General features: G+C 43.1%; 1 protein-coding gene across 4 annotated transcripts in view; it reads left to right on the top strand.

Moving 5' to 3' along the window:
- The window catches only part of cdkl5 (cyclin-dependent kinase-like 5), a 135726-nt gene that overhangs the window by 79543 nt on the left and 42963 nt on the right, over positions 1–13220 (top strand). The window lies entirely within an intron of this gene.

The raw sequence follows: 13220 nt of genomic DNA on the forward strand, positions 1-13220 counted from the left end.
TAACACTAATGCACTTCGGCACATTGTTTTCCAACTACCAAAAACTCCCAAGAAAGCACAAAAAAAAAATGAGGCGATAGATCATTGGAACCTGGGAAGATTACTGAGTGACACAAATTCAAGATTGATGATGCTGATTGACCAGTCCATGGTTACCATCATTACTATGCAGTAAATGAAGACTGCTTGGTGAGTTCTGAGGACGTTTGGTGTCATTCAAAGAGGGTTTAATTAAGGTCTGATTCTTTAATTACCTCTGCCAAGGAGGTAATGTTTCCAGTGCTGTTTGCCTGTTTTGTTTTTTTGTTTTTTAGACTTGATGGAAGGGTGGGAAATGTGCCAAGGAGGAAAGCATTAACCTTTGGAGTGGATCAGATTAAGGGGGTGGATCCAAGATTATGTATTTATTTACTTTTTAAGCAATGTGAGGTGGGATGATTCTGCAGATTTTTGTTAGGTTTTTGGAAATTAATCCATGGAAAACAACAATCCATCATTTAAAAAAAAAAAATCAAGTATTCACATTCTGAGACATTTCAACAGTATATTTCAGGGGTTTTTTTCTAGACACATGTAGTGCGAGGGCATTTTCCTGTGAAAAGCTTCAGTGAAGCTTCAATCATTTGGTCATGAGACATCTCATTTTCCAAGTCAGCTGACCTTGTACGTAGCTATATCAAATGAGAGGAGTCATGGCAAGTAAACAATATATTTCATGTCATTTAATGTTGTATATTAGTCATAAATAATGTTTAAAATGTTAAAAACTCAATATTTGATGGATATAGAGTTTGCTGCCTTGTTCAAAAATCAACATAGAGTAGCTTTAATCTGTGAGCAGTAGAGAGCTGCCTCAAGCGCTTTAATAACACCATGACAGTAAATGAAAACTCTTTTTTAATTGAGTGATTTTAAATGGATTACAGCTGTTGTCGTTATTACGTCCTCCAAGGGCGTAATAAAATCATTGGCCTGTCCATTTTTTGCCTGTCTGTCTGTTAGCAGGATTACGTCAAAACTACTGCACAGATTTTGGTGAAATTTTTACCACAGATAGATATTAGGCCATGGAAGACTCCTTTAAATTTTGGAGGTGATCCAGATCTGGATCCAGATTCTGAATCAAGATTTCTCTTTATATAGGCTTTGAAGGATTGCATCAAAACTACTTCATGGATTCTCATCAGATTTTCACCACACGTTGGTGTTAGGCGTTGGAAGACTCTATTAAATTTTGGAGGTGATCTGGATCCAGATCCAGATTCTGAATCAAGATTTTACTTTATATAGGCTTCGAAGGATTGCATCAAAACTACTTCATGGATCCTTACCAGATTTTCACCACACGTTGGTGTTAAGCATTGGAAGACACCATTACATTTTGGAGGTGATCTGGATCCAGATCCGGATTCTGGATCATGATTTCCCTTTGTAGACTTTTAAGGATTACATCAAAACTAGTTCACAAATATAACATCATGATGTAAAACCAAGATCAGGAATACATTATTTTGTTTCAGCTTGTGAATTAAATATCAGATTGCAACATCTTGATCAGTCAGACCATCCTGGATCAGTGTGCAATTATTGCATTGTGTTCTGGAATCCGGATCTAGGTAAATAGTTAGGTTCTATTTTCTCAAGGCATTTCCAGTTAAAAGTAGGCAACAGACTGATTCTTATGTATTTTGACCTGCTGAGTTCAAGAATTGCTGTTGGCATGTTGTATCTTTCACCTTGTAATTTGCATAAAACAAAATGGCTGCCCATTTTGTTAAATTTCCCAAAAGTTCTATTCTTATGTATTTTGACCTGTCGAATTCAAATATTGTTGTTAGCATGCTGTATCTCTACTCCTTCACTGCCTAATTTGCATAAAGAAATGGCTGCCCGGTTTTCCACGTTTTCCCAAAGTTTGCCTGTTTTTGCTCAAGAAAGGCAATGAAAACTCTTATCTTTGTGTAATTTGAACTGCTGGGTCCATAGTTTCTTATTTGAAGCTGAATCTTCTCTCCTTCATCCTTAATATGCATGAAACAATATGGCCGCCTGCTGTTTTCATAGTTTGTAGAAGCTTGTTCTTCCAAAGAAATTGATAACAAAATACATTTTCCCTATGCCTCTGCTGCACAGTCAGGCCTACAAATGCATGTATTTGTCAATCTTACTTATACTGGCCTGTTGAAAAACATCTCCTGTGGATTTAAAAATCACAGTATTATTATATTCATTCCTTGATGGCATGTGAATGACTCGTGTATTTTTTCATCACAAATGCTAAACAATATAATGATAATACTATGTGAAAACCTATATAATTGGCTCAGTACAGCACAGATAATGTATACAGCTTCAACACCAGAGGGCTACTGCTTTCAACACCAGAGGGCAGGCCTCACTGGCCAGTGGCCAGGCACGTGGTGCCACAGTGACTCAGCAGCGGCAGCAGGAGCCACAGCATGGACGTAGTCAATCAAACTGCATTGTTTCCTGATATATTTGTGGAGTTCATGCTTTCACACTCATGTTAAGGAGACTCTGAGATACTTTGTTCATCTATGTCTGTGCATGTTCATGTTTCAGTGTGTTGGTTTGTGTGGAGTTTCAGTCTTGTGGTATTGGTTTTGTAGTATAATCAGCAGTGGGCACAGCTAAACAAAAAGTTAGCTTCAATAACCATTAATCAGATAACTGAAAAGTTATCTTTTATGATGATAAACCGATAAATTGCTAAAAAAAAAAAAATTATCTTTATTACAGATAACCGATAAATATTAGTATTGATTTGGATGCGGTCACATCAGAATGCACTGTCGGCTTCTGATAAACCAGTTTCACTTTAAGTGCCGCTGGGGCTTCTAGGTAAATTCAAGGATCACAGACACAAAGAACACACAAAAGAATAAATAAAAAATAAAACCCCAAACACTGTCATCATCTTTCAAAAGCAGTAAAACACAGTATTAGAAGTCACAGTTTAGCTTCGTATTAAATACACTATCATTTACAAGCTAAAAGCTGCTGCTTGTTTCGCACGCTTTGAACCCTGCCGCTTAAACAACCGAAATACATCCATTAATGCATTTATTGGCAGAGTAAAATACATGTAGTAAATATAAATTCTTACCTGTTAGTTTCAGTGGGATTCATCTGAATAAATAATCCACATTTTAAATCCAAAGCAATGTCTAAACGTGAAGAAAAGTCCCTCACTCTGTACACACAGCTGCGCCGTGAGAGCTGCTCTCCCGCACCGAGTCTTGGCGATTAAATTACAGCCACAAAGAAATAAAATAAAATAAAATAATGTTAAAATTAGTCTTTTTTGTGTCGAGTGGTCAAGTCACTGTAACGTGCAAAGCGAACCTGAACTACACTACCCACAATGCTCCCTGCATCGACCAGAAAATCACGTTTTGCGCTTAATGATGATGTCATTAGCGAGCGACAGGCAGCCAGTCTGCTCAGTGGCTACAAACATACAACAAACGGACTAAAATGTTTGATTTTAGGGTTTACAAACGTTTTTGACCGTTAAACTTTTCTTTACCAGCAAAGAAAATGTTATCGGACTGAAAGTTATCAGAAGATAATTGGTCCGTTGATGGTTTTAAAACTTATCTGAAAAGCTAATCCGATAGCAAAAACATTAGCTTTGATAATTACCTGCTATCAGATTAGCTGAACTGTGCCCACCACTGAGTATAATATATTATACTTAGTAGCATTAGATTAGATTTGTGTTGTTCTTGTCTGCTGATTCTCTTTATATACACTGTGTTAGTTTGCCAATGTCCCATGTCACTAGATTGATTTACAGTGAGGAAAATAAGTATTTGAACACCCTGCGATTTTGCAAGTTCTCCCACTTAGAAATCATGGAGGGGTACGAAATTTTCATCTTAGGTGCATGTCTACTGTGAGAGACATAATCCAAAAAAAAAAAAAAAAATCCGGAAATCACAATGTATGATTGATGATGATGCTGCTGCAAATATGTATTTCAACACCTGCCAATCAGCAGAAATTCTGGCCCTCAAAGACTTGTTGAGCCTGGTTCACACGACAGGATTTTGAAATTATCTTTAGGTTTCCAAAACCTGAGAGACCACACACGTGAAGATAAAAAATCATAGCTCTAACAGGTTTGTTCGTACAGTGTGTGGTGTTCAGCCACACGGTAAGGACAACAACACCACACACGAACAGATTTCACACACCAACATTCTCAGGTCACAGGAAATCTTGCAAAATCTCTCGAGATTAAATGTGACTTCAGAGTAAACAAACGGAGATACTTGTGGACTATTTAAAACAGAGAGGAAAAAACAATACAAAAAGAAAAAGAAAAGGCGTTCTTTTAAGGAGTGGAGACAGTGCGACCCCCAGACTTTCTGGTAAGTCAGAACAGCTGTTTTGATTTTATTTTCCGCTCCGTACGTCCATCACCTCGCTTTCTGATTGGTTGCACGTCACATTCAGCAGGCTGCGTGGTCGTTTGTGGATGGAGAACACAACACACGCTGCGATATCGGACCAAGACAATCCAACATGTTGAATATTCCGATTTACGATCGGAGCGCTCCTGACATCCTTCCAAGCAGATCAGAGCACTCTTAACACACCACACACAGCAGGAATATCTGATAAGGTTATCTTTAGCGTCATCACGATTGTCGTGGCATCCTTAAGATTGTCGGAAGGAGAAGATCGGGTCCGATATCGGCCTAATTATCCTGCCGTGTGAACCCGGCCTTAGTCCGCCTCTAAAAAGTCCACCTCCACTCCACTTATTCCAAATTAGAAGCACCTATTTGAGGTCGTTAGCGGCATAAAGACACCTGTCCACCCCACACAATCAGTAAGACTCCAACTACTAACATGGCTAAGACCAAAGAGCTGTCCAAAGACACCAGACAAAATTGTAGACCTCCACAAGGCTGGAGAGGGCTACGGGGCAATTGCCAAGCAGCTTGGTGAAAAAAGATCAACTGTTGGAGCAATTATTAGAAAATGGAAGAAGCTAAACATGACTGTCAATCTCCCTTGGACTGGGGTTCCATGCAAGATCCCACCTTGTGGTGTATCAATGATCCTAAGAAAGGTGAGGAATCATCCCAGAACTGCACGGGAGGAGCTGGTCAATGACCTGAAGAGAGCTGGTGCCACTGTTTCCAAGGTTACTGTGGGTAATACACTAAGACGTCATGGGTTAAAATCATGCATGCACGGTTCCCCTGCTTAAATCAGCACACGTCCAGGCCCGTCTTAAGAATCAGAATCAGAATCGCCTTTAATGTCATTGTAATTTGCCTTGCAATGAGATTTGAGTGCAGCTCCAAAAAGGTGCTTTTCGTGGTGCGAGTAATTTTTAGCCAAATAAAAGATAATAAATTTAACAATAAGTTGTTCGGAGTATATGTACAGCTAAATAAACATAAGATAAAGTAAAATAAAATAAAATGTGGACCAAGTAAAATGTAAAATGAGAATTATATACAACTGTGGAATCATATTGCACGGGAATATTGCACATGGTTTACAGATATTGCACAAGAAACTTGAAAGGTGTGGATTAGAGTGATTTGTTATTGTTCAGTGCAGTGATCGCTCTGGGGAGAAAGCTGTCCCTGAGTCTGTTTGTCCTAGTTTTGATTAACCTATACCATCGGCCGGAGGGCAGTAGGTCAAACAGGTGGTTGCTGGGGTGGGATGTGTCTTTGCTGATGCTGGCAGCAATGCTGAGGTAGCGAGAGCTGGCAATGTCTTCCAGGCTGGGCAGAGAGCAACCAGTGATCCCCTGGGTCGTTTTGACCATCCTCTGCAGCGCTCTCCTGTCTGCAGCTGAGCACCCCCCTTACCACGATGTGATGCAATACGTCAGGATGCTCTCGATGGTGGCTCTGTAGAACAACACCAGCAGCTTCTCCTCCAGATTGTTTCTCCTGAGCACCCTCAGGTAGTGGAGTCGCTGCTGGGCTTTCTTCACCACCACTGTGGTGTTGGCAGTCCAGGAGAGGCTGTCAGAGAGCTGCACTCCCAGGAACCTAATGGAGCTGACCCTTTCCACACAGTCCCTTTGGATGTAGAGCGGGGCTGGGTCAGCCCTGTTCTTCCTGAATTCCAAGATTATTACTTTTGTTTTTGTGGTGTTCAGTGGCAAGTTGTTAGCTGAACACCACACTAAGAGTTGATTGATATCGTCTCTGTAATCAGACTCCCCCCCCCCCCCCCCCCCCCGAGATGAGCCCAATCACGGTGGTATCATCTGCAAACTTTATGATGGTGTTTGTGGGATGTGTCGGAGAGCAGTTGTGCATGTAAAGGGTGAACAGGAGGGGGCTCAGTACACAGCCTTGAGGGGAACCTGTGCTGAGTGGTATCGTGGAGGAAAGGTGGGGGCCCACGTTCACAGACTGTGGGCAGTTTGTGAGGAAGTCCTTGATCCACTGGCAGATCGCGGCGGAGATGCCCAGATGTGTCAGTTTCTGGACCAGGATCTCCGGGATGATGCGGTTGAAGGCTGAGCTGAAGTCCAGGAAGAGCATCCTCACATAGCTCCCCTGGTGCTCCAGGTGGCTCAGCGCAGTGTGGAGAGCTGTGGTGATAGCGTCCTCTGTGGAGCAGTTTGCCCTGTATGCAAACTGGTGTGGGTCCAGAGTGGGAGGCAGACAGGCTCTGATGTGCTGCGAGACCAGTCTTTCAAAGCACTTCATGACCACAGGCGTAAGTGCAACAGGCCTGGAGTCATTTATGCTCTCCACTGCTGACGTTTTGGGACTGGAATGATGGTGGAAGATTTGAGCCAGAGTGGAACGATGGCCTGCGACAAGGACAGGTTGAAGATGCAGATGAAAACTCCAACCAGTTGGTCAGCACACGCTTTGAGTACCTTCCCAGGTACACTGTTGGTGCCGGCCGTCTTCCTGGGGTTCACAACCTTCAGCACACGCTCACTTCGTGTTCCTGAAGACTTAGTGTGCTAGTGCTGGAGGGTGGTGGGTGTGAAGTTGCTGCTGGTCTGTCTGCTTCGAAGCGGACAAAGAAGTGGTTCAGCTCCTCTGCCAGCAAGGCGTCAGACCTAGCTTTTCCTGGGTTGCTTCTGTAGTTGGTTATATGATTTATTCCCTGCCATAGCCTTCTGGGGTCATTCACAGCGAAGTGGTCCTCTATCTTTTTCTTGTAGGCAGCCTTGGCCTCTCTGATGCCTCTTTTCAGATTGGACCTGGCCATGCTGTACAGGGCCCTGTCCCCTGATCTAAAGGCGGTGTTGCGGCATTTTAATGGGGACTGGACTGCGCTGTTCATCCAGGGCTTCTGGTGTAGAAAAATCCTGACCCTTTTGTTGACGGTGACAGTGTCAACACAGTTCTTAATGTAGGAGAGTACGGTGTCAGTGTACTCCTGCAGGCTGTGGCTGGAAAATAAATCCCATACAGTCCGTGAGAAGCAGTCCTGTAGCTGGGAGAGGGCTCCCTCAGGCCAGGTTTGGATAGTCTTTCGTTGTGGCTTTGTTCGCCTCAGCAGGGGGGTGTAGGTGGGGTGAGGGACAGGCAGAGATGGTCTGATCCAGCGAGATGGGGGAGGGGAGTGACTTTGCACGCGTGTTTTATATTTGAGTACACATGGTCCAAAGTATTTCCCCTCTGGTGGCACACTTCATGTACTGGACCACCTTAGGGAGTACAGTCTTTAAACACACTTGGTTGAAGTCACCAGCAACAATACAAACGCCATCTGGGTGGGCCAGCTGCTGTTTATTTACACATGCAAGTAAGAGGCTAAGGGCCTTGCTAACATTAGCATTGAGTGGGATGTAAACAGCAAACACAACGACTACTGTAAACTCCCTTGGGAGACAAAAAGGTCTGCATGAGACTGCCAGCACCTCTAAGTCAGGAGAACAGTGAGAGTCAATGACCTTGCTGCTACAGCACCACTCACGGTTCACATAAACACAGAGCCCTCCACCTCTGCACTTACCTGAATCACTGGTTCTGTCCTGCCGGTGTAGCGTGCAGCCTGCTAGCTCGATTGCAGCGTCGGGGATCAGCGGGTGAAGCCACGTCTCTGTGATGAAAATAACACTGCAGTTCCTCACAAAGCTGTTGTAGCCATCTGTAGCTCTAATTTGTCCATTTTGTGGGTGATGGATCTGGCGTTTGAGAGGAAGAGGCTCGGTAATGCTGGCCTGTGAGGTTGTTTGCGTAGCCTAGGATCAGAGCCGGACCGACATCCTCGCTTCTGCTTCCTGTCTCTACACCGCCTTCCCCGCCTGCCGGGCAGGCTGGTAATCCACGGATAGCCCAGTGTTCTCGCTATGTCCTCCGGGATGTTGTGGTACTGGTGGAATTCGCTTGTAACTGACAGTTTGTACCTCAGACCGAGGTCAATAAGGTTCTGGCAGCTGAAGCTGTGGGTCGCTTTACAAAACTCGAAGAATATATGCGCAAAAAGCAAGAAAAACAAGCACCAAATTGGAGAGCTAAAAGCCGCTGCACTCGTGCGCACCGCCATCTTGCTCGAATAACTTAAGTTTGCCCATGACCATTTGGATGATCCAGAGGAGTCATGGGAGAAAGTTATGTGGTCAGATGAGACCAAAATAGAAGTTTTTTGGTCTTAATTCCACTTGCCGTGTTTGGAGGAAGAAGAATGCTGAGTACCATCCCAAAAACACCGTCCCTACTGTGAAGCATGGGGGTGGAAGCATCATGCTTTTGGGGTATTTTTCTGCACATGGGACAGGACGACTGCACTGTATTAAGGAGAGGATGACCGGGGCCATCTATTGTGAGATTTTGTGGAACAACCTCCTTCCCTCAGTTAGAGCATTGAAGATGGGTCATGGATGGGTCTTCCAACATGACAATGACCCGAAGCACACAGCCAGGATAACCAAGGAGTGGCTCCGTAAGAAGCATATCAAGGTTCTGGAGTGGCCTAGCCAGTCTCCAGACCTAAACCCAATAGAAAATCTTTGGAGGGAGCTCAAACTCTGTGTTTCTCAGCGACAGCCCAGTAACCTGGCTGATCTAGAGAAGATCTGTGTGGAGGAATGGGCCAAAATCCCTGCTGCAGTGTGTGCAAACCTGGTGAAAAACTACAGGAAATGTTTGACCTCTAATTGCAAACAAAGGCTACAGTAACAAATATTAACATTGATTTTTGTTGAAATACTTATTTGCAGCAGTAACATACAAATAAATTATTTAAAAAATCATACATTGTGATTTCCGGATTTTCTTTTTTTTTATGCACCTAAGATGAAAGATGAAAATTTCAGACCCCTCCATGATTTCTAATTGGGAGAACTTGCAAAATCGCAGGGTGTTCAAATACTTATTTTCCTCACTGTACATATAATATTGAGTGTTAGGTTCAGGTTCAGGTGACTTTATTTGTACCCGTAGGTAGATATGTCATTCAATGAGCATATTAAACAAATATGTAGGACTGCTTTTTTGCATTTACGCAATATCTCTAAAATTAGAAAGGTCTTGTCTCAGAGTGATGCTGAAAAACTAATTCATGCATTTATTTCCTCTAGGCTGGACTATTGTAATTCATTATTATCAGGTTGTCCTAAAAGTTCCCTGAAAAGCCTTCAGTTAATTCAAAATGCTGCAGCTAGAGTACTGACAGGGACTAGAAGGAGAGAGCATATCTCACCCATATTGGCCTCTCTTCATTGGCTTCCTGTTAATTCTAGAATAGAATTTAAAATTCTTCTTCTTACTTATAAGGTTTTGAATAATCAGGTCCCATCTTATCTTAGGGACCTCATAGTACCATATCACCCCAATAGAGCGCTTTTCTCTCAGACTGCAGGCTTACTTGTAGTTCCTAGGGTTTGTAAGAGTAGAATGGGAGGCAGAGCCTTCAGCTTTCAGGCTCCTCTCCTGTGGAACCAGCTCCCAATTCAGATCAGGGAGACAGACACCCTCTCTACTTTTAAGATTAGGCTTAAAACTTTCCTTTTTGCTAAAGCTTATAGTTAGGGCTGGATCAGGTGACCCTGAACCATCCCTTAGTTATGCTGCTATATACTTAGACTGCTGGGGGGTTCCCATGATGCACTGAGTGTGTTGTGTGGGCCACTGAAGAGGAGGTATTGCTGGCCCACCACCACAAGATGGCGCCCTACTTGAAGTGCGGGCTTCAAGCACGAGAGGGCGTCAGAGCGACCGGGAGTGACAGCTGTCACTCATCATCCGTACCAGCTGTCACTCATCCACTACTCATCACCACCACCATAAAGGCCGGACTGCAACTCCACCTCCCCGCCGAGAAATTAGCTACCATTCAGGTAACATTCTCTGCTGTACTTAACACTGACTAATAGTCTGAACTTCTTTGCAGCCGTTTTCCTGAGGGTGTTGCCTTATCTGTGGGATTGGCGTTTGGTGTGATCAGCGACGGCTTCGCTTCACACCCCAACCAGATAAGTGGTTAGACAGGAGCTGGACGAGTGTGTGATTGGAGGTGGAGGTTTTCCCTCCTAACTGTATACAGACTGTGGGATTACTGAGTGTGCGAACTCACACTCATCAGGACTGTGTCTGTTCTCTGCCAGCAGTACCGGGTCTGACTGCTGAAGACAGCGGCCACCTGGGGCGCAGGGCTTGGCGGCTCCGGTGTTCTTCAGCTCCGTTGGTGGTGGAAGCTGTGTGGGATCCGGCTCTTCTCTCGCCAGGCGTCTTCTATCGTCGAGCCTGCCCACACGTCACTTTGTGTATAATTGACAGTCCACCATATTGTTATTGTCTGTACATCGTTGTGCGATTCACAACATTAAATTGTTACTTTTGGCTTATCCATTGTCCGTTCATTAACGCCCCCTGTTGTGGGTCCGTGTCACGACACTTTCACAACAGAGTGTTTCTTTCTCCTTTTGCTCTGTATGCACCACTCTGCATTTAATCATTAGTGATTGATCTCTGCTCCCCTCCACAGCATGTCTTTTTCCTGGTTCTCTCCCTCAGCCCCAACCAGTCCCAGCAGAAGACTGCCCCTCCCTGAGCCTGGTTCTGCTGGAGGTTTCTTCCTGTTAAAAGGGAGTTTTTCCTTCCCACTGTCGCCAAGTGCTTGCTCACAGGGGGTCGTTTTGACCGTTGGAGTTTTTACGTAATTATTGTATGGCCTTGCCTTACAATATAAAGCGCCTTGGGGCAACTGTTTGTTGTGATTTGGCGCTATATAAATAAAATTGATTGATTGATTGATTGATTGATAGATTTGACTTACAGCAAAGTAAGATAATATAGTTGAATCTCTGTGTTCTCTAGCATTTAGGTTTAGTTGCATTCATCACTTTAATTGTGAAGTGACTTCCGATTGTTAGCACTTTCTCTTGTTGCATACTTCAGTGGTGATCAAAACATTTTTACTGTTCTCAATACTTATTTAGGTAACAATCTCTCTTAGGCAGCATGAAACAAGATCCTTCAGTGGATGGGGATGTCTGCATCATTTGTCGGGAATGCACTAAACAAAATCTTGTTCAGGGTAGTGACAATGGAAGGGCTACATTGCAGGATAGTGCAAGAGTCCGTCACAAGCTCAAAGATATGGAGAACAAACTCGCAACTTAGAGGATATTAAGTTCTGATGAGATGTCTCTAAAATGGCATACATCCCGTTACAGCTGGTTCACCAACAAGACAAATATTAAGAGACTAGAGAAAAGGTCGGTGTCTCAAGACAACGAGGAACCCATTGCAGGTCCCTCCACTGGTCCAGCTGCAAGACTCAGAAGTGTCTCCAGTACTTTCATATGGGCCCTTTGCATATTCTGCCAGGAGGAGAAGGCTGACAATACTGCACAATGTTAAGACCTTCAAGATGAATGAAAAGATAGTGAAGGCTGCAGAGTTTGATCGTGATCTGCATGTTGCTCTTACTGGTTGTGGTGATCTCATGGCAGCAGAAGCAAAATATTACAAAAGTTTTACCCGCATTTGACCTTTAGAGACATGTATATTTATCCAAGAAGCGTGTTTCATTTAAAACTATGATTCTTTTTACTTCATTTTGCTCATTTGCTTGCCTTGGTCAAATCAAAGATGACTTACATTTTTTTTTTACCGGTAACAATACCAGGCAGTCACTATATATTTTATTTTATTTTATTTTTATTTATTTTTTTTGCTAATTATGGGGTGAAGGAGCTTTCCAGCAAGAATAATTGAACTCAGAATGTCAAAATACATAGAAATAGAAATTTCATTTTCTCTTCTAATGCAAACACGAGCAGACTTTTGAAAAGTTTCATGAAATGAACGGCTATTTTGTGTTATGCAAATTAGGGGTGAAGGAGTAAAGTTTGCCAACAGCAATTTTTGAACTCGGCAGGTCAAAATACATAGAAAAGGATGTTTAGTTTGCTTTTATAGTACATACTGTATATTGTACAACCAAAATTGTGGAAATTTTGATGTAATTGGCAGCCATTTTGTTTTATGCAAATTAGGGGGTGAAGGGGTAAAGGTACAGCATGCCAACAGCGATTTCTGAACTCGGCAGGTCAAAATGAAAAGGAATCAGCCTGTTGTCTGCTTTTAACAGAAAATGCCTTGGGCATTTTATAAGTTTCTTTATACAAGTTTCTTTTCCGAAAATGGAACCTTACTATAAAGTCCGGGTCACATATCTGTTATGTTGAGTCCACGTCAACCCTTGGTGGACATCCGAAATCTCTGATTGCTCTTGTCTGTGGATGAATTTACTCTGCAGCAGGTTTTTTTTTTTTTTTTTTTGAGTACTCACAGATATGTTAGCAGGGGTTGCGGCCAAGTGGTTAGTGCACTTAGTGTTAGTGCAGGAGGTTCCCGGGTTCAAACCCCACCCCTGCCAGGTGTCTCCATGTGATGTGGAGTTGGTCAGGAAGGGCATCTGGCGTAAAACTTGTGCCAATTCAACATGCAGATCCACCTTGGATTTGCTATGGTGACCCCAAGTGACAACAAGGGAGCAGCCGAAGGGAACGACGAGGCATACGATATGTTGCACCAGAGCAGCTTCAAAATTTTGGCAGTTTTGTTAATTTTTGCGCAAATTACAGCATGTTGCAAAGCATCATTCTGTCCACATCAATAATGATCATAGGCAGTGTCTCTATTCAGCAAACATCTCTTCCCTGAAATCTTACAGTTCATATAAAACGTCAACTTTGTAATAAGTTGGTCATATTGTCCATCTAAATGCACATGCAGCGCCAT

This window comes from Thalassophryne amazonica, chromosome 2, assembly GCF_902500255.1.
Source record: "Thalassophryne amazonica chromosome 2, fThaAma1.1, whole genome shotgun sequence".
NCBI lineage: Eukaryota > Metazoa > Chordata > Actinopteri > Batrachoidiformes > Batrachoididae > Thalassophryne > Thalassophryne amazonica.